Genomic DNA, 22,483 nt, shown 5'->3' with positions numbered 1-22,483 from the left:
ATCTATATATACCCACAACACTGTGCTAAAGGATCAGTCCCATTTTCTTGACAAAGAGACTGAGAACAAGGGTGATCATGTGCTTAACCTCAAAATCACAATAGGATAGTGGTAAATTTGGGATTATATATATTATATCTATTTAAAAAAATATATAAAATTTTTAAAAAATTTAAAAAATATATATTATATCTATCTTATCTTAAGCTTTATCTTTGGGATAGCCATCTCTAGTTTATCTTCTATTCAATAGTAGTCTGTTTACTTTTAATTTTTTTTAATGTTTTATTTTTCTTTTCTTTTTTTTTTAATTTTTTTTTAACGTTTATTTTTGAGACAGGGAGAGACAGAGCATGAACGGGGGAGGGTCAGAGAGAGGGAGACACAGAATCTGAAACAGGCTCCAGGCTCTGAGCTGTCAGCACAGAGCCCGACGTGGGGCTCGAACTCACGGAGCGCGAGATCATGACCTGAGCTGAAGTCGGCCACTTAACTGACCGAGCCACCCAGGCGCCCCTTATTTTTATTTTTGAGAGAGAGTGAATGGGGGAGCGGCAGAGAGAGAGAGAGAGTGGGAGACACAGAATCCTAAGCGGGCCACAGCTCTGAGCTGTCAGCACAGAGCCCGATGTGGGACTCGAACCCATGGACTGTGAGATCACGACCTGAGCTGAAGCCAGACACTTAACCAACTAAGCCACCCAGGCGCCAACAGTCGTCTGTTTATATTTAAAACTAAAGCAAACCCTGACAGTCCAAATACAGTAGAGTTCCATATATATATATGGATATATATATTTAAGGCTGATTTATATATATATATATATATATATATACACATATATATATGTGGCTTTTAAAACATTCTAAAACTTGTGTGTAAAGGATATTTTTCATCTGTTTAGTTTCTTGAATTTCTCTCAAAACAGATTTAGAAAGTGAACTTTCCCAAATATAAACTTATGCAGTTTTTATAATGATATGTAAATGTTATTCTTTCCCCCGAACTGCAAACTGTATTGGTGGTTGCAAGTCGGAGTTACAGAGTAATAGTATGGTCTGTTATTGCTAGGTCCTATTATACAAGAGGACAGGTTCTGCAGGATATGTTCTTTTATTACCCCTGGTGGTCCGCCAAATGGTGATATATACAGGATCATAGGTCTCTTTGTAAGGAAAGTGACACATGGCCTGTCCTGAAACAAAGGCTGTGAGACAGAGTGACATAGTCAAGAATTAGCTTCAATTTTAGGTGTGACCTTCTGATTTATTTGGTTAACATTAGTCATTTCGGTTGTGACTACAAAACAGTATCTGCTCCCATGGAAAAAAATAGATCCTGTTTAATATTGATGTCCTTGCATTTCACTGACCCGTATTTTAAGGCATTAGTTACAGCAAACGAGCACCTGGCCAGGAATGCTCTCAACACTGAATAAGCCAGGGGTTACTATCTTCTCAAAGTTTAAATTGAATGCGGGGTATTTTTGAAGTTAAAAATATTGTCAGGGGCGCCTGTGTGGCTCAGTCGGTTAAGTGTCCGACTGCACCTCAGGTCACAATCTCGCAGTTTGTGAATTTGAGCCCCGTGTCAGGCTCTGTGCTGACGGCTGGGAGCCTGGAGCCTGCTTCAGATTCTGTGTCTCCCTCTCTCTCTGCCCCTCCCCGACTCGCGCACTCTCTCTCTCTCTCTCTCTCTCTCTCTGTCAAAACTAAAGATTAAATATATATATATATATATATATATATATATATATATATATAGTCAAATACCACGTTTCTTGACAATATGACTATAATAGGGTCTTTGTGAGAAAAAAATACAAAAAGAAGTAAACTTTCTACTGGGAGACAAAGAAAATAGGCATTACAATGGGTCTTTAAAATATTTTTTTCTTTTTATTCATTAAATGTTTAATGTTATTCCCCCTTTACTCAGCTGTCTAGCTTCATTTTCCCTCTGGTGGTGTTTGAAATTATTATTATTTAAAAAAAAATTTTTTTTTTCAACGTTTATTTATTTTTGGGACAGAGAGAGACAGAGCATGAACGGGGGAGGGGCAGAGAGAGAGGGAGACACAGAATCGGAAACAGGCTCCAGGCTCCGAGCCATCAGCCCAGAGCCTGACGCGGGGCTCGAACTCCCGGACCCCGAGATCGTGACCTGGCTGAAGTCGGACGCTCAACCGACTGCGCCACCCAGGCGCCCCTATTATTATTTTTAAAAGTTTATTTATTTATTCTGAAAGAGAGAGAGAGAGACTGAGGTAGGGGCAGAGAGAGAAGGAGAGAGAGAATCCCAAGCAGGCTCCACGCTATCAGTGTAGAGCCCAATGTAAAGGCATGAATGAATGAAAGAACCAATGAATGAGCACTGCCTTTTATGAGAAACATGGTAAGACAAAGCTACAAAGAGAATTTTATTATATATAATCACCAGCAAATTGCGGTGGACATTTTTTCCATCTATATTTAACTTTTGTGATTTACCTACACCCAGAACTGTGTACAAACAGCCATACCAAGTATTGTGCAGTGGTCTATGTGACCAAAAGGAGCCCACTGAAGAATGGATAAGCCAACCTTGGCACATACAGGGGCTGGCATTTAAAAAAAAATTTTTAAGTTTATTTATTTTGGGAGAGAGAGCAAGAGAGTGAGCACACGGAGGGGAGAGAAGGAGAGACAGAATCCCAAGCAGGTTCTGTGCCTTCAGTGCCGAGCCCAATGTGGGCCTTGAACTCACAAACCGTGAGATCATGACCCGAGCCGAGCTCAAAGGTCGGACGCTTAACCAAATGAGTCACCCAGTCCCCCCGGGGCTGGCACTTCTAATACACAGCTTAGACAGCAGTAGTGTCAAGGAGAAAAGCTACACCGACCACTGATTGACTACACCGGATGTAAATGTTAACCTCCTTAGAAACCTCTTGGTCAGGCAGCTATAGACCTTAAGTGACTCTTTTTTTTTCTACATTAGTCGATATGCTTAGCTTCTACTACGTTGTTTCGGGGACTTGGTAGAGATTTTACACAAGGAAATAGGCACAAGACCACGCCTGGCCATGAAAGCAGTTTCCAAACGCTCCTTTATGTGCAGGTTTGCAGGTTTGAGAAGCTGGTTATTAAAGTGCTTGAGCTCATGAAGACTGGTTGAGGATACGGTCCTTTTCTCCCTGGTATTCCTCTGCTCCTGGGCAGTTCTCTGCCATACAGTAGTGGGTCTTGATGAATTGGAAAACAGATCACAAATCAATCTGAGAGTGAATGTACCCCCGAAGTTCCCAAACGTCATATGTGAAATCCAAGTTTCTTGGCTCAATAATGTCACTCATTTATCTGCCTTTCTACTTTCCATGAGAGTGTGCCACACAGGGACACCTCTCACTGCAGAGGGGAAAAGGTGGGGAAGCAGCACGGGGGCCTCTAGTTTTAGTGGGGGAAGAAAAATGGCTACTGCCTGCTATTGTTCCTCCTTGGTCATACTTCCTTCACCTTTAAAATCATTTTTTCTCTCATTCTCAAATTCTCATTTAATGTCCCTGGTTTTCAAGTATAATCACCTCGGTTAATAAATACCCCAGAGAAACACACAGGGATAGAGCAATGCTACTGTGTGATTAGCTGTCTGCTTTAATCCTTGTTTAAGTTACACACACACAGACACACATACACAAACACACACACACCCCACTTTTTAATGAGTATTCACCATTTGAACAAAATATAGTAATATATGGTTTAAAACTAGGGAAGGGGAGAGAGTTTGTCAATTAGAAATTATTTAAATGCTAAAGTTATAATTTCTGAGGTAGAATTTGTAGATGTTTGAAAAGATAAAACACTGCTCTATTCTGAGGAAAGATATTTATTAAGAGAAGGAAGAAAAGAAAGAGGGACAGGAAGGAGAACCAGTTTTCCCAGTCTCTATAATTTAACTAGGCAGTTAAGTTAGTTGGATATTTACATAAAAGTTCCATAGACTATAAACGTTCCATAGAAGCAGAACCAGATTAAAGAAACTCCTAAAATACAGACTTAAATTTTAAAAATAGAAATGAACAGAAAATATATATCCAGAGTGTTACTGAACCTAGAGCATTTAGAATAAAACGTTCAAGTGTGAGGAAGCTTATGATTTTCCAGGTATATTAAACTCCTAGGATCCTTTTTGTAGACATAATTGCTACTCATGTTTCACATATTCCATAATTTCATTGTGTGCGCTTGGAAGTAATATATCAATTGAAAAACGAACACACTGGTAAAAACGCCCCTGATTTGAGCTGGTCATTTATTCCCAGTCTCAGGAGAAATACTGGATATTCTTTGAGTTAATAAAGTGTGAAATGACTTTAATGCTTCAAGGGAAAACAGTATACCAGTCTTGCAAACTGTTTTAGAAAGCATGGCTTCTCTTATTCTACCCTACATCAGAAAATTCAATTAGTTTATTTCCTTTTTCTCCAAATCCCCTTTCACAGCAAAGAGAAAATGAGGACCTACAGCAGCAAACTGTTCATCCCTCATAAATCAGTCTCCATGAAAACCAAGAGAGGGTGGTCCTGAAGCCAGATCCTTAGTAGATTTAACCTGAATTCATTTGTGATCTGGACACCCAACTATGTTCTAGTGCTAAGAAGCTAACTGATGTGGAGAAACCTGCAACCATGAGTTCCATCAGTGTGGCACTCCTGTCTCCAAGCCCGTCAGAGAGCAGTGAGTCCAGCGCAGACTTTTGGTCCCGGTGATACTAGGTGAGGCAGGTTACACAGCCTAGTACTTCCTTCTTCTCAAGAGTCTGCACGTGAAGGCTTAGGCAGACCTTCACATTTTCTACTGTAAGCACACCGAAGTTCCATCCACTAAAAAAGAGAACTAGGATAATGGTTTGGAAACAGAGTTTGCCCATGTAACTGTGCCTAGTTTTGTTTCTCTAAAGCGTCATGGAGAGAAATCTATTTTCGTACAAAAATAAATATTTACTGTAGCTCACAGTTCACAGCCACATTCAGTGTGGAGTGTCCCCTCTCTTTCCCTCTGCTGTCACACACACACACACACACACACACACACACACACACACACCCCTATACATATACCTACATCCTTTTTGTCTTAGCCTAAAACTCTATCTAGCTCTGCTGTTCTTTTGTTGGGGATTTCATCAAGCATGTTTATATCAACATGCTTGCTGATCCTAGCCACCATCTCACAGTTGTATCCTAGTTACGAGAGCTGAACCAGCTGAGCTGTTAGTTCCCTAATTGCTTCAGCTTTCTCTCACCTGTCTGTTGGGAAACCACCTAAGCCTACACTAGGAAGAAAAATAAGTGAGGGTGAGTATCAGGTGTGAATATGTGTGTCGTTTGCTTAACGGGCTGACACACATCTTTACTGAGACTTGATGGGACTGAAAGTTACCTCCTTCAAAGAACCCTGGCCTTTCCCATACGCCATATACAAAAATTGATTCAAAATGGATCAAAGACCTAAATATTAGAGCCCAAACTATAAAACTCTTAGAAGAAAACTATATATAATATAGTTTTATATTTCTATAAAATAATAGAAAATCATGACATTAATTTGGCATTAATTTCTTGGATGTGACACGAAAAGCACAGGCAACAAAAGAAAAAAATAGACAAATTAGACTACATCAAGATGGAAAACTTTTATGAATTAGCAGAGTGGAAAGACAACCGATGGAATGGGGGAAAACAATCCCTTAAAATATTAAGGAATCAATACCCAGAGGATATAAAAAACTCCTACAAAGCAACAACAAAACCAACCAATTTTAAAATGGGCAAAGGGCTGAATAGGCATTTCTCCAAAGATGATACAAAAATAGCCAATAAGCATATAAAAAGATCCTCCCACATCAGTAATCATTAGGGAAACGCAAATCAAAACCACAAGATACACCACTTCATGCCCACTAAGATAGCTATTATTAAAAAAAAAAGCACCCAGAAAATAAATGTTTGCAAGAATATGGAGAAATTGGAACCCTTGCACATGGCTGATGGGAATGTAAAATTATACAGCTGCTGTGGAAAGCAGTATGGTGGTTCCTCAGAAGCTTAAACACAGGATTAGCATATGACCCACCAATTCCACTACTGGGCATATACCCAAAAGAATTGAAAGAAGGGGTTCAAAAAGAGAAAGGTACACCCATGATTAAGGCAGTATTATTCACATAGCTCAAAGGTGAAGATAACCCAAATGTTCACTGATATATGAATGGGTAAACAAAATGTGGCATATACAGACAACAGAATATTATGAGCCATAAAAAGGAAGGAAATTCTGACACATCCTATAACATGGATGAACCATAATGACGTTATGCTAAGTGAAATAAGCCAGACCCAAAAGGACAAATATTATATAATTCTACTTACATGAGTTACCTAGAATAGTTAAATCCATAGAGACAGAAAGTAGAAAAGAGCTGGTGGGGAGAGAGGAACGGGAGTTATTGTTTAAGGGGTACAAAGTTTCAGTTTGGAAAGATGAGAAAGTTCTGAAGATGGAGGACAGTGATATTTGTACAATAATGTAAATGTATTTGATGTCTCTGAAATGCACACCAAAAAATGGTTGTTATGCATATCTTACCACCATAAAAAAAGAGAAGGAAAAAAAGGAGGAAGGAATGCAGATTTTTAAGAGAAAATGGGAAAATGATTAGAAAAATGTTCTAGGTTACACAGCTTTTTCTTCATGTTTACAATTCAAAATGCAAAGGTGTATGTATATATATATATATATATATATATATATATATATATATATATACACACACACACACATATATATATGTATATATATATAAATAAACTGATGATACTTTTAACTATGTGAAATTTAGTCAAAAAGTGTCTTTGTTCCAAGGTTAAGATTAGAGCTAGCCTGGGGCGCCTGGGTGGCTGTCGGTTAAGCATCCGACTTCGGCTCAGATCATGATCTCACGGTTTGAGTTCAAACCCCACATCGGACTTTGTGCTGACTGCTCGGAGCCTGGAGCCTACTTCGGATTCTGTATCTTCCCCTCTCTCTCTGCCCCTCCCCTGCTCGTACTCTTTCTCTCTCTCAAAAATAAACGTTAATAATAATAATAATAATAATAATAAAGATTAGAGATAGCCTGAGGTACTATTATAATCTTTTCATGCTTTTAGATTTTGGAGTTTTGTTCCAATGTATATGTAAAAATAATTTTTTTTAGGTGCAAAACAAACCAGTATTTCAAAGTGGCACAAAATCTGAATAGAGAGGAACCCAACAAATATTTGTGAAATGTCTGCTCTATATTGATATGCAAGGGACAGTCTACCTCAGAAAGCAAGATCGACTGGCCAGTGGCAGACTTCTTTGCCAAGCTTTGGCTCAGTCTCCTGAAATTGCTCAGTATCGGTGTCACACAATTTTAACATTTCCGGTAATGGTGAAAGATAGCCAAATATTCATGAGCTTAGTTACTCCGGAAACCTTTTTGGTGTGTTCCAAAGTTTGAAAAATCCAATAAAAATCCCTGAACAGCGCAAGTATAGACTTTTCCTGGCCAGGGGGTGGGGGGGGTGGCAATTGGTGCCAGTGCGAGGATGAAGATTGGACAGAACTAATCAGTAGAATCTATCACTTTAAAATTCTAGTCATGATTCTGGAAAGCTCTCTGTGAGGTCCACTGACCATTCCTTTGCTTTTGGGGGGGGGGGGGGTCCTCAGCTTTTGGTATTTTATTCATTACTCACGAATTATAGATGTGAGAGCTGAAAGAAAATGTAGAGGCCATGTTGAAGGAGTTTCCCGTTGTTTTACTTTTTTACATTAAAAAATGATTAACTTGAAAAATTTTTTCCTAGTATTTAAAATGCAGGGAAAGTTTTCTCTCCTAAAGAACAGATGTGCTTTCATTGTTAGATAATGGAAGTTATGCAACACATCGTGTTGTTCACAGTCAGATTTAGACTATCTACATACTGATCTTCAAAAAACCACCTCAGATGCTCGTTAGATAGATACAGAGAAGTTGAGCCCCTCACTTCAAAGAAGAAGAAAGAGGGGTGTCTGCGTGGCTCCGTTGGTTAGGCATCCACTTCAGCTCAGGTCATGATCTCACAGTTCATGGGGCTGAGCCCCATGTCGGGCTCTGTGCTGTTAGCTTGGAGCCTGGAGCCTGGAGCCTGCTTCAGATTCTGTCTCCCTCTCTCTTGCTCTCTGCCCCTCTCCGGCTCACGCTCTCTCTCTTTCTCAAAAATAAATAAACAATAAAAAAATTTTTTTTAATAAATAAGTAAAGAAAGAAAGAAAGGAAGAAAGAAAGAAAGAAAAAAAAAGAAAGAAAGAAGAGACAGGCCTTGAGAAGTTAAGTGACCTGTCCATGGTTAAGTATTTTTGAGTTTGTTGTTTGTCTGGACTCATTGACTGAATTAGGCTTCATGTAGACAATGAAAAGATTTTCTTTCGTTCTCCTGAAGCACACAGTACAGAAATGAACAAAAGTGGTGACAAGACATACCAAGTGAATGGATGCAAGCCTCAGAAATGCTATTCCCCCATCAACAGACCCAAGAGATTGAGGTTGGAGCACAGGGTCAGCTGGATAACATTATCTTCTACTTTAGACCTGATATTGGTTAGGACTTGGGGGGGGGGGGAGGGGAGTGGAGGCTGGGAGGAGGGAAGAGGCTTTTATTTCCTGAGCTTCTGTAGAAATATTTATGATTTTAAACCTTCTTAAAGTAACAGAACTCAATCTTTACCCGTGTGCATGAAATGAACATTGTCATAATAATGGGTGAGGAGAGAGGGGAGGGCAAGTTAATTTGAGTCATTTCTGAAAGACAGTTTGACAATATTAAGAGCTTTGCAGTGTTCATTAAAAATAGTTCATTTTTGGGGCGCCTGGGTGGCGCAGTCGGTTAAGCGTCCGACTTCAGCCAGGTCACGATCTCGCGGTCCGTGAGTTCAAGCCCCGCGTCAGGCTCTGGGCTGATGGCTCAGAGCCTGGAGCCTGTTTCCGATTCTGTGTCTCCCTCTCTCTCTGCCCCTCCCCCGTTCATGCTCTGTCTCTCTCTGTCCCAAAAATAAATAAACGTTGAAAAAAAAAAAAAATTAAAAAAAAAAAAATAGTTCATTTTCATTAGCCCATGCTTCCATTTATAGAAATTTACCTCAAGAAAATAATCAGACACACAAATGAAATGTATAGGTAAGTATGTTCACTACAGTGGTATTTATTATGTAATGAACATAATAGCACCTATTTATACGTGAATGCAGCAAACATAATGTACAATGGTATAGAAATGGCTAAATAAATTATGGCATAGTTGTAGGATAAAATATTTATCTCATGTTCTCAACTATGTGAACCTTGTTAAATAATATTTAGAAAATATCTGAAATATCTAAAAGAAACAAAAAAAAGAAGAAATATAATGTTAATTGTGGTTATCAGTGGATTCTGAGATTATAAGCAATTTCATAGGTTTCCTTTAATGAATATGATTTTCTAAAAATATCATAATTTAAAAAAAAGTTAGCTCTCCAAGTCCCTGAATTCCATAGACTAAGTCCAGAACCCAGCCTAGAGGACATGAAAACAAAGGACTTTGGCAGGGGCGGGGAGAAGGGTGCGGCGGGAGAGGGACGGTGAGGGCTTGGAGGCTGTTGCTGGGTATATCGGTGTCACCAGCAGCTCCTCCCTGACATACAAGGATTGGAGCTTTGTGAGGGTTGTGGCTGTGCCTTCGGAGGTTTAGCCTCTTTCATGCTCCCTGTCCCTGCTATAGCATACATAGGACTGTCACCCACATAATACTAATACCTTCTATCTGTAGAGAATTATGTCCTTGTCAGAGTGCATTTACATGGGTTGTAATTCACCACATTGCCAAGATTTGGAGAGTCTGACATGACAGTTATTTTTACCTTCTACGAAGGTAAAGAAACAGCAATTAGAGGGGCACCTGGGTGGCTCAGTCGGTTAAGCGGCCGACTTCGGCTCAGGGCACGATCTCGTGGCCCGTGAGTTCGAGCCCCGCGTCGGGCTCTGTGCTGACAGCTCAGAGCCTGGAGCCCGTTTCAGATTCTGTGTCTCCCTCTCTCTGACCCTCCCCCATTCATGCTCTGTCTCTCTCTGTCTCAAAAATAAATAAACATTAAAAAAAAAAAAATTAAAAAAAGAAAAAAAGAAACAGCAATTAGAGATAGTGGGAGGATTGTTCAAGAACACACAAGTGTCTTTTCTAGCTTGTGCAAAGGACCCTTCCTTGTGTCCAACACTTTTGGAAGACAACTCTGATAAGATACCCTTCACCTCTTTTTTTGGGTGGTATAAGAGGCAATTTATAAGCAATACATAATTATTCCTTGTCTTTTAATGCCAAAGATGCTCACACGTACAGATAGCAGTAGTAATTTTTCCTCCTTAGGTCACAAAGATGTAAACTAAACAAAGAAATAAGGACTTATATTGTGGGTTTAAAATGACTTACCATGTTATATAAACCACCAAGGTTGTTATAACAAACACACACCGGGTACATATTGTCTAAGCAGCAGATACCTTGGTTGATAGGAATGAAAATTTAAGGTTTTATTTAAGTGAAGAAGAAAAGGACATTGGGAATGTACTCACCAAAACCCCACTAATTTGGTTTGTCTGGTCCTTTTATAGGATGTAGAACAAGAATATACAGGGAAATTCAGGCAGCTTGCTTGGGATTTTTCAGTTCAATTTTTGGCATGTCCTTTGAAGCAAATCCTAAGGGGTAAAAAAAAAAAAAAATTGCTACAAATGTCTTCTATTTAAATATCATTTTCATAAGTGGGTTAAAAATGTGAGGTCATTTTCTTTTTTTTATTTTTTCTTTTTTAAAAAAATGGTTATTTATTTTAGAGAGAGAGTGAGAGAGAGAGCACAGCAGAGGAGGGGCAGACAAAGAGAGGGAGACACAAGATCCAAAGCAGGCTCCAGGCTCTGAGCTGTCTGCCTAGAACCCAATGTGGGGCTTGAACTGACAAACTGTGACATCATGTCCTGAGCCGAAGTTGGATGCTTAACCGACTGAGCCACCCAGGTGTCCCATGGGCCATTTTCTGAAAGAAAGAAAGAAAGAAAGAAAGAAAGAAAGAAAGAAAGAAAGAAAGAGAGAGAGAGAGAGAGAGAGAGAGAGAGAGGGAGGGAGGGAGGGAGGGAGGGAGGGAGGGAGGGAGGGAGGAAGGAAGGAAGGAAGGAAGGAAGGAAGGAAGGAAGGAAGGAAGAAAAAAGAACTACCATTACTCTGTCGTGTTCTCTACAAACCAAGAAACATAACCATTTATTCTTCCTCCTATTCTTGAAGAAACGGGGACCAGTAATAAGAATGGGTCATTACCCTCCTTCCTGCTTCCTCCTTCCACCCAGGCAGTGTCTCAAAAACGACTGAAACAAGAACTCTAGCCATTCACTACCAACTGATTAGAGTCGTTATGAAGGCAACTTGCTATTCTGCCCTAAGTGCGTAGTACAGGATTTGGGGTCCTAGGATAATCTTTAAAGTCATAATACGGAAAACATTCAAACTAAAGAGAGTTAAGTTCAAGATAAGGATATTTCAGATGAGACATCAAAATATATACTGAGCACAAAACTTTGACCTTACTTCACATCTAAAAATAGAAAGTTTGCTCCCCTGAAGAAAATTAAGGGAGTTGGATTACCAGTAGTTTGCTTTGTGTTTTCGTTTTCGTTTTAAGATGTAGCACCTCTTACCACCAAAAATTTACCTGGATGCAAAAACAGAATTGATAAAACAGGAAGCTGGCTGAAGTGGAAATAATGGATGGTATAGGGAGAGATCCCCATCCATTCTGCTCTGTTGTCCACTAGGGCTGGGTGGGGACCCCATAGGACCTGTAGGACTACAGAGGGCACAGTTTGGAACCCGCCAACTAAATGGCCCCTAAAGTCAGTTACAGTTCCAAATTATTCTGCCTTGACTATATTGCATATTGTAAAGACTGGCAAAAAGCTTTCCGTGAGATCCATAACCTTATGGGAATACAAGTAATAAAACTAAGCCATGAGCTAGTTTTCATCCTTATTACCAATGATCTATGAAAGAAAAGAAAAGAAAGGCCACACCCTCAAGTGAATCATAGAATAATAGCTTTTAAAATATTTAGTTGTCAAAGCATATAATCCTTACCCAAATCTGTGAGGACAATTTTCTAGATGCTGTATCCTGGATAATACCTAATGATCAACATCACAGTATTGGATAAATAAGAATAAATGTGCAATTACAAAGTGTGTCCTGAAATTAATTCTACCTTGTTGAGGCAACAGAATAAATTCAGTCTCCTGAACTGTTCATGTCTTAACTAAGTGATTCCGGACAAATTTATTCAACTTTTTTGAGCCTCAGTTTCCTTATCCATAAAGTGGAGATTTTATGGAGAACAAGAGATTGTATGAGAACAGAGGAAGGACTGCATGAAAAATACAGAATATAAAGTACCATTCCTGGCGCCTATTATTTATGCAGAATTGTGAGTTTTCTATTACAGCAAAATTTCCTCCTTTAAAAAATAATGTCATGTTAACGGACATGTACACTCTGTGAATTGAAATCAAATTATTAACATATAAATGAAATTGTAGGCTTTAAATAGTTTGTGTTATATATTAATGAGTAAAAGAAAAGAAGGATTTTTAATGTGCCTGTCAAGGCTATTCAAATAACAGAAAATTTCTCCAAAAGAAAATACTTAGGCTCAATTGTTTATTTCCAGAAAAATCTGATTTTCCAGACTGACTCCAAACACAACCCATTTCATAAAAATTTTAATATTGTCTTACAAACCTCTTCAAGCAAAACCCACATGTCACTTTTGTTTTGTGGCTTCACGTTCCTCCTGACACAATACTGACTACCTTAGGGCATCCAGTTTGAAAAGTTCATCTCTGGTACAATTCCTGGATTTTATTTTATTTTATTTATTTATTTATTTATTTACTTTATTCATTAAAATTTGTTTTTAATGTTTACTTAGTTTTTAGAGAGAGAGAGCGGGGGAGTGAGAATATGAGCGGGGAAGGATAGAGAGAGAGGGAGACACAGAATCCAAAGCAGGCTCCAGGCTCTGAGCTGTCAGCACACAGCCCGACACGGGGCTCGAATTCATGAACTGTGAGATCATGACCCGAGCAGAAGTCAGACACTTAACCGACTGAACCACCCAGGCACCCTATATTTTTTAAAATGCTTATTTTTGAGAGAGAGAGAGAGAGAGAGAGAGAGAGCGAGCACACGAGCAGGAGAGGTGCAGAGAGACAGGCAGAAGATAAGAAGCAGGCTCCATGCTGACAGTGGAGAGCCAGATGTGGGGCTCAAACTCATGAACTGTGAGGTCATGATCTGAGCCGAAGTCAGACACTTAACCGAATGAGCCACCCAGACGTCCGCAGTTGCCGGATTTTAGTGTGGAGGCAACTATCTTACTGAAGGTCACATAACTATGTATATTAATAAGATTTGCGAGGCAGTTCCTAGAGAAAAGAAATGGTTTCCAGACATTAACTGTGTTAATTAATTCACTTCAACCTCCTCACCCACTCCTCATTCTATGAAACAGCTATGGATACTGCTTTCTATGTCATGGAGTTTTTGTGAAGACCTAATGAGGAAATCTTCCTAGATTCCACAAAGGAAAGCTATTCTGAGCAGAACGCTTGTTTGTTTTCATCTGGGTGGGGGTGGGGAGGCCTGTGAATCTTAGAGCTGCTGCTTCCTCTTGGACAATGGCGGGACTGAGGGCAAATGTTTGCTGGATTTATGATGCCTGTGGCACCATCTCTGTTCACACTGATTTTTACCCTTTCTTCTTTATCTTGTGATACCGTGGGCAGTTTTGAAAGCTTTTCCAAACCCACTTTCAGAATTATGAATACATAAAAGTAATAAATGTATTTTTCCCCCAAAAGACACCCCAGTCTAATATCAAGTGCCTTGTCACGTTCTGCTTCTCAACCCCATTAGAAACCTAGATAAACAAAATTTCTCATCCTTTCTGAAGATAAACCAGTTGCCTCTACTCAGGGGTGTTAGTACATGGGCTTAAAGCTACCAGGAGACCACTAGGGCAAGAGTTAGGTAAGAGGTAAGAGTTCAGATAACAGAATCCTCACTCTGCCACTAGCAGGGTTTGACCACGGGCACGCCACTTAACTTTCTGGGCCTCAACATCCTCACCCATGTACTGAAGCGGACACAAACACCTCACATGAGAGTTGCTATAAGGTAAAATAAGACACTTCATGTGAAAGCATCTTGTAAATGGTCAACTGTCATCTCCTGCCTGAACATTATCCTTCCAACTGACTGTTTTATACACTCTGGACCACTGCAATCAACCTAGCTCTCACAGCAAGCAAAGTGATATTAAAAAAAAAAAAAAAGAAAGAAAAGGGCGCCTGGGTGGCTCAGTCGGTTAAGCGGCCGACTTCGGCTCAGGTCATGATCTCGCCGTCCGCGAGTTCGAGCCCCGCGTCAGGCTCTGTGCTGACAGCTCAGAGCCTGGAGCCTGTTTCAGATTCTGTGTCTCCCTCTCTCTGACCCTCCCCCGTTCATGCTCTGTCTCTCTCTGTCTCAAAAATAAATAAACGTTAAAAAAAAAAAAAAAAGAAAAAGGAAAGAAAGACAAAAAACCACAGGGGCACCTGGCTGGCTCAGGTGGAAGAGCAGGTGACTCGTGATCTCAGGGTCATGAGTTCAAGCCCCACGTTCGGTGTAGAGATTACTTAAATAAAAAAAATAAACCTCAACAAAACAAAACAAAACATAATTTGAGCATGTCTTGTCACCCTCCTGCTTGAACCTCTACCCTTTCTTAGAATATGCCCATAGAATAAAGTCAATATCCTTAGGAAGGCCTATAACGAAGACTTTGGCTCCTCTTCCAACCTCATCTTGGGTCGTTTTCCTCCTTATACGTGCTGTTCCCGATGCTTCAATCTGTCTTCACCAGTCCCCCTACCCAGCCAGCTTGTTGTCATCCTTAACTTTCACTCCTCAGAAGCCATCTTTAGATCCCAAGATATATTTCCACAACATCACACAATCTCTCACTGTAGTCCTCATAATACTAAATCATAGGAGGCTGCCATTTTGAAAGACAAAAACAATAGAACCTTGGCAAATTTATATGCTTTTACCTTAAAACAACGGGTATAATAATGGCCTTCCCTGTCAGTTGTAAACTTTGCCAGGGCAGAATCCACCACTATAATCCCAGTGCCTCGCAACTAATCTTAGCACACAGTAGGTGTTTAACTGTGTAATTAGTGTGTGAGATGTTGTTACTACCTTTTTAATGCTAAGCACATAATTTGTATCTTGTCATTGGTAGTAAAAACCATGCTTTTATTCAAATGCTACTTCTATGTTCTATAGGAATAAAATGAAGAAATGTAATGAAAAAAATATTTTTTAAGATCGTCATTTCTGGCGTTTCAGGCACACACGGATTCTAATATGTACAGTATGCATCATGAGGGATAGAATTTAGCCCACTGCTGTGATGTCATTTATGGATTTGTGTTTTTTTCACTCAAATGTTTCTCACCAAAGGGCAGAATGAAAACAATTCTCAAAGGAAAGCAGATGATTTGGATTTATTTCTTTTTACAGCTTTTGCTACGTGATAGCAAACAGCTAGGGAGAAAAGGATAGCATCTAAAAGAGAGCTAGACTTGAAACTGAGGAATTTTAAAATACACTTCCCCACGATATTCAAAAGGAATGCATCCTACAATCTTCCCAGATCAACTTATCTAACTATATCATTGCTTACGTCTCTCATGAAATGAACAGAGCAAAGATCAACCTGAACCAAAGTTGGATGACGTATGGGGTAGGCGAGGCTTATTCACGAGCTACGCTACTTAACAATATTAATAATGTTAATAACAGTTAACATTCATTAAGTGCTTATTATGCACCAGGTACTGTGCTAAGCATTTTGTGTACACTGTCTTCTTTAATTACTACTGCAACCCCATGAAACAAATTCTTTGGTTACAGTCATCCTGGAGATGAGGGAACTAAGACACAGGGAGACTGCCCATCGGTGAAGGTCCCTTAGCTGTAAGTGCTGAATCTGGAATTCAAACCCAAGAGGTCTGAGATCAGAATATGCACTCTTAATTATTCTGCTCCATGGAAGAATCCAATTCCAACCGCATCCTAGTCTGGGAGAGTAGACAATTAACATTTGTGCTGTAACAAAAATGACATTATATGTATTTATACTGCAGCTTCAGAGTCATTTATGAGTCAAAACTGTGAAGGAAAACCGTGATTTGTCAAAGCCAACTGTCTAAGAATTTTTTCAAGAGTTCCAATATTCCAATATTCAACTTTAAACAGTAAAAGATATATTCAACCTGGGTTAGAAATAAGGATAGAAGTGTAGAGTTTTTGGATGAAGAGGAGAGAATGCCAGATACTCATAAAGATCATGGGCTCAAAAAACCTGGTTATCCAATGTGCTCCCTAGATTCTTGAAACGCTGTTATGCTTTTTGAAAACATAACACGTTGGAAAGTTTTTGAGAAACCAGAGACTCCAGGAAAGGAATCAACAGCCTGTAATTTCACTTTCTCAGTGGACAATCTCTAATCTGACTGTTCTTTCTCGCTAACATTTAAAAAAATTATCTACCTCTTTTAGTAGCAAAGAAAATGAACACACTAACATTCACACCATGGAAATATGATTTTTAAAATAAATACACATTACTAATTCTTTATGTATGATTCATGGGTGGTGGTTATTGAGATTTCACTCCCCATCCCCCTCCGTCTTTGTGCATTGACATTTGACCCTTTTTATAATATGCACCTTGCACCAGTGAAACTTAAGGCACCAGCTAGTTACTCATTAAACTTGGGTGCCAAGGGCTGACTTGTACAAATTACGCTGTTAACTGCCCAGTCTGGCCTGTGTGTAGAAGTGGAAAAAAGCAATCATCATAGCTGTGAATTTCTGTCATATCGGCAGAATTGAACTACAAATTGCAGCAATTCGTGCCTGACCTCTGATCTGTGAAGTAAGTCTAAACCTTTGAACCTCAGCTTGGAACTGAGAAACAGCATTTACTTGTACTGGAGAAGATGGCTAGCAAGTATTCTCTGCTGTGAATAGTTATTCTCTGCTGTGAATAGTTAACTCTGTGACTGTGGGTCGACCCACATCCCATCGACCTCCCCTACAGAGTCAACCGGCGTAAGGGACTCGGAGGGATATCTTGAGAGTAGACTTCTTATCCAATGGCATTTTGAACAAATCTAATAAAAGTAGAAAGTTGCAGGATGCAAATTTTGTGAATAAATACATAAAAACAAAAAGGGAGGAATCTGAGATCACTTAAAGTATCGGGCACTTATACTATGTACACTAAAAAAAAAATCTCTTTACAAAGGTTTTAATACTTAAAACTTTTTACCAAACAGTGCCATCTCTTGTATGTTAAATTTTAAAACAAATATATTATCAAATTTCTATATAAAATACAAACCCCTATTAAACCATCTCTGGGAAAAAGCAATCATGAGAAATCAGTTATACTTTTCTTTGAACCCAAACTTTGCTTCTGATACTAAACATTAGATGAAGAGGAATGAGTAAGTATAATAATGTACGTTTCTAATACATTTTGTCATAACACGATTCATCACATTTTATTCATTAAGAGGAAGGTTTTTCTTTTGAGAATTAGCTTCAAATGCTGTTCAAGTTGCTCCATTGCCAGGTAGAAAGCAGCAAATAAAGACTGTATTTCTCTGGTTTCTTTGAGTTCCTATTAGAACAAATCTCATATAGCACATAAAATAAAACCAAACTATTCTTTATAACGAAAGTGAAACTTATTTGTAGTTTTTAAAGCACACAACGTCCACTTAACTAAGTCCATTTCACAACCGATACTATTGGTTTGGAACAATGGTGCTGCAAGAGAAGTCTTCTTATACCAGACCTTTTTCCAAAGAGGAAACATCACTATTGCTAACTTTATGTAGCAATTATCATAATGCTAATCCCACCTATTTTTCTTATTTCTCATTATCACTTACCTTAAAATCACAAATCTCTTCTCTAAAGACTTAACTAAAATGACTTTGGAAAACAAAGGTGGACACTATTGATAAATTCCTGCTATTTGATCCCATAGTTTAACTAGCAGCAATCTATGAAAATATCACTTTGTGAAGACCTTAGCTTTTTCAAGTGTGCAAAGTGAAGATCTACTGGAAGAACTGATTTTTAAAAATGTTTATAACTTAAGAATTTTGGGTTTGCTGCTGGTAAGGCAAACTGTGCACTATTTGAAACTACTACCAAGTTCTAATTTTTTTTTTTTTTTGCCTTCGATTAAAAAAAGGGAACATTTGTTTATTTGACCTGATCTAAATTACTGGAACCAAACACAACCATCTCATCCTCTCTTCCAAGTAAAACAAATAAGGTGTCCCCTACCTTTCCAGTCTTGAAATCTGGATGCGACAGGCTAATAGTAACAAAAGCTTTGCTTAAGCAACCCCTGCTCCTGATCCGGGGAACTGCGTAACTCTGTTTTACATGGCACACGTCTCCTCATTGGTCAATGAGCTTTGGCCACTTAAATGCCTTGGGAGTCATTTGCTAAGGGCACCTGGAATGAGCTTTGAGTGGGTGGTACAGAAAGAAGGGACGTGTAAAAATGGCCAGCTACAGAATGCTCAACAGCAGTCTGAAAACTTAATGAAAAACCCGCTGTCACAAATGGATTCGGGGAAGGCCCAAGAAGACAAAAGCTCCGGCATTTCAGAGAAAAGAAATTTAACTGAAACCTTTACTTACACGCCACTACTGACTAAAAGTAAACACGTGATCTTTGAAATCCACCTTCCTGGAATAAGAGAGGTGCCAGCTATTTTGTACTGCTTGATGCAGACGGGGAAAAACAGTGATTGCTACTTCATCCAGGTTGTTGTGGGATTTAATGAATGGATACTTGTAAGTGCTTAGATACAGGCAAAAGTTACACATGAATTAAACTCTCATTTGATTTTACTTCCAGTTTGGAGCTGGAAATGGATTTACTGGTAAGAAGTGGAGAAAAAATAGAAAGGGCTATAGAAAAAGGAGGGAGCGGTAAAACATGATTCATGGTAATGAAGACAGTTCGTACATAACAACGGGTCAGGGACCTAAAGCACCTAGGCGGAGTAAATACGCTCCTTTTCAAGCAGGTCAGAGACGAACCTCGTTGAAGGTCTCTCTGGAGGTTGAGTTTGTTAGTCCTGGTGGTTGGGAGAGATCAGGGGAGCAGGGAGCAGAAGGAGGACTGTGGGGAGGGTCCTGAAAGTGAGGTAACATCTGGGACCCAAGGTCTTTCGAACAAGGATTCAAATCAGCTCCACAGCATATAAACAGAGAAATGAATCTATAATTTCAAAACTGTGGTCTCCAGTTTTCCTTTAGTGGTCATGTTAACCTTACTGAATTCTATAAAACCTTAGCAATTTGATGTCACCTAGGTGGGAAGTAAAAAGACCAGACTGACAAGAAAGTTTGAAAATCTGTTTATCTACCTCTTAAAAAAAAATAGAAACAGCATTATTACTCCTAAATAATCTAAAACTATCAATAGAGACTAGAAAATATCAGCAGGTTAGTAAAGGGCCAAAATCCAGAACAAGTCTTAGATTATAAAACTAAGTTGACAGGTTCTGAAATGGAGGAAAACTGAGGCAATGTCTCAACAACACTAAGGCAGTGTTTCCAAAAAACTACTGATTTTGGACTAAATTCCTCTTGACTACAAATAAGACCCAGGAAATCTGCCTTTCATATGAGTATTATACTCAAGAATTTTGATAAATTCTGGGTGTGTAGTACACTTTAAGCAGAGTATTTTTGGTTTGGAGGTTTGGGGGGGGGGTGTGTGTGTGTGTGCACACGTGTGTGTTCATATGCCTGTGTGTGCGCATGTGCGTGTATGCATTCTTACACCAAACATTATCAAGAACACAAAGACTTAGGAAACAATCCATCTCAAAGAGATACACTTAAAAAATAAGGTGGTAAGGACAGGGCAGCTGTTCACTGAATACCTGAATGTAATAATTACAATTACACCTGCCTTAAACAAAAAAATAAGCAAATTTTTTCTTGCTTTTACTTTGAAAAAAGTTAATTTTAAAAAATTAGTCAAACAGGCACACAGATATTTATGGTCTTTGTAAAAACAATGCACACTAGTTAAAACACATTCAAACAATATAGGAAAGTACACAGAAAAAGTAAAAGTCACCAATTCTTCTACCGCCATTGACACTGACTGCTACTAGCATAGTTCTCCATGTAGGCAAATGTATAAAACTGTAAGTCGATGCCATCATAGTAGACACATTGTGCTACATTCACTGTGTTAACTTCTGATGTATCGGGCTTGCAACAAGCTTAAGTCGTCCCTGGAGGAGTGATCTTTGTCTCAACCAAGTACCTTTGTTTTCAGAGTAGAGTGACAGCAGACATATCTGAGGTCCAACACTGTAGAGAATAGAAAAAAAATACACATGCAAAATAGAAGCTCGAGACCAGGCAAGTTCTAAGGTAATTTGGAAAAAGGAACAAGAAATGAGACTCAGGTCTGAGAGAACAAGAAGCAGAGCACAGGTGAAGACATGATATGAAACCAGGAAACTATCATGTGGGGCTATTTTAAATATAGGTAGTACCTATTACAGTCCTCTTTACTTGTTACTAGAGCTTTAATTTACCTAGCTTTAATTTATCTAAAGCTGATACAAAGATCAAACGAATGCCTATCGGTTTTGTATATCACAGTATATAGTTTTCCAGAAGTAGATTTTTACACTATTTAGAATTTTGAAATCTTTGCTGAAATTGTTCATTATATTAATGCATGGCTGAATCATAAAAAGAAGAAATTGCCCACACTCAGATGCACGCATTAAAGAACTAGCTTCCATCTGATAAGGTGTCAACCATTGGCATGGAAGCCATATAACTGCATTGGTGGTGTCAGCCATAACAACTGGCCATGAAGCTAATTAACCAGCGTTGAAAAGTAAGTACAGAGAGACAAGGGCATGCATGTACATATATGAGAGTCCTTCTGAAGAATGCATGTGACACACAGAACTCACTATAAGCAAGGCAATATTACAGGAAGGACTGATTCCTTCAAGACGGCTCTTAGTTACCACACACACACACACACACACACACACACACACACGCACAACATCTACAAGGACTTGGCCTCAGTTATGCATTGTTAAAATCCCTTTACCTGCCCTATCCTACCACCACTGTAGACCAAAAAATCTTCCTCTACTTTTTTAGAGTGGTTCCTACAAACGTGTATGATAAAAAGCACCATAGGGGCACCTTGGTGGCTCAGTTGGTTGAGCATCTGACTTCGGCTCAAGTCAAGATCTCATGGTTGGTGGGTTTGAGCCCTGGGCTCTGTGCTGACAGCTCTGAGCCTGGAGCCTGCTTCAAATTCTGTGTCTCCCTCTCTCTCTGCCCCTTCCCCACTTGTATGTGCTTGCTCTCTCTCTCTCTCTCTTTCTCTCTCAAAAATAAATAAACAACAAAAAAAATTTTTTAAGCCCCATAGTATTCCCTTTTGGTTAATTTGGCAAACAGTCTGTTATGGTATCAACAGGAAGAATTAAATAATAGATAATGCCATATTTGGGATAAAGAGTTTAACTTATCTAGACATTAGGAAAAGCTTTAAATTTAAAATGGTGTCCTCTCAGTACAATTGCTTTAAAGAGTAAAATTATAATAGTAACTATCATGTGTATATTTCTTTCACTCTACCAATATTTGTCAAGTACCTTCTAAGTGTCAGACACTGTTCTAGGTACTAAGGTATTGGCAGTTAACAAAACAGACAAAAATCCTTGCCCTCATGAGCCCTCTAGTCCTATGGGGGAAAAACATTTAATGAATAAATCAGTAAAATATACAGGACGTTAGATTGTGAAAGAGCTAAGGAGAAAAAGCAGGAGGGGAGGAGAACAGGAGTGGGAGTGTGAGTGTGTATGTGTGTGTGTGTGTGTGTGTGTGTGTGCGCGCACGCTCGCGCGTGTATGGGGGTGTGTCCTGCATGGTTTCTGACTTACAAGTAAAATTTACTATTTATTACTTCTTATAAAATTTAAGCATGTTACTCTATTATATTTCTAGTGGGATACGCTTTAATCTAAGCATATATCTAAACTCATTTAAATTGTATGCCAAGTACTTCCTGTTCACATGGTAGTGACTATTTAATGCGGACACAGGAAAGGCAGCAGACATCTTAAATGTAGTAGCTAGGTGCCAGTACACGGTACTGTGGAAAGAAATCCAAGAGGGAATGTAATGCTTTTGGAGGATTGTTTTGAAGTAAAACTAAC

The 22,483-nt window shown here is 39.0% G+C and overlaps 1 protein-coding gene across 7 annotated transcripts in view; it reads right to left on the bottom strand.

The window, feature by feature from the left end:
* RBM47 (RNA binding motif protein 47) overlaps window positions 1-22,483 on the bottom strand; it is a 163,552-nt gene that overhangs the window by 28,422 nt on the left and 112,647 nt on the right. For 4 of the 7 annotated variants that reach the window (XM_086705194.1, XM_086705193.1, XM_086705195.1 and 1 more), the window contains one exon: window positions 10,658-10,783. The exons of the other annotated variants lie outside the window; for them this stretch is intronic. The gene's annotated coding sequence lies outside the window, so the exon portion shown is untranslated. The remainder of the gene's footprint in view (window positions 1-10,657; window positions 10,784-22,483) is intronic. 7 annotated transcript variants of the gene reach the window in all.

This window comes from Puma concolor, chromosome B1 (genome assembly GCF_028749965.1).
Source record: "Puma concolor isolate L17-30 chromosome B1, mPumCon1.1.hap2, whole genome shotgun sequence".
In the NCBI taxonomy this organism is placed as follows: Eukaryota; Metazoa; Chordata; class Mammalia; order Carnivora; family Felidae; genus Puma; species Puma concolor.
Note: the sequence above shows the minus strand (reverse complement) of the source record. Positions and strands in the feature narration are given on the sequence as shown.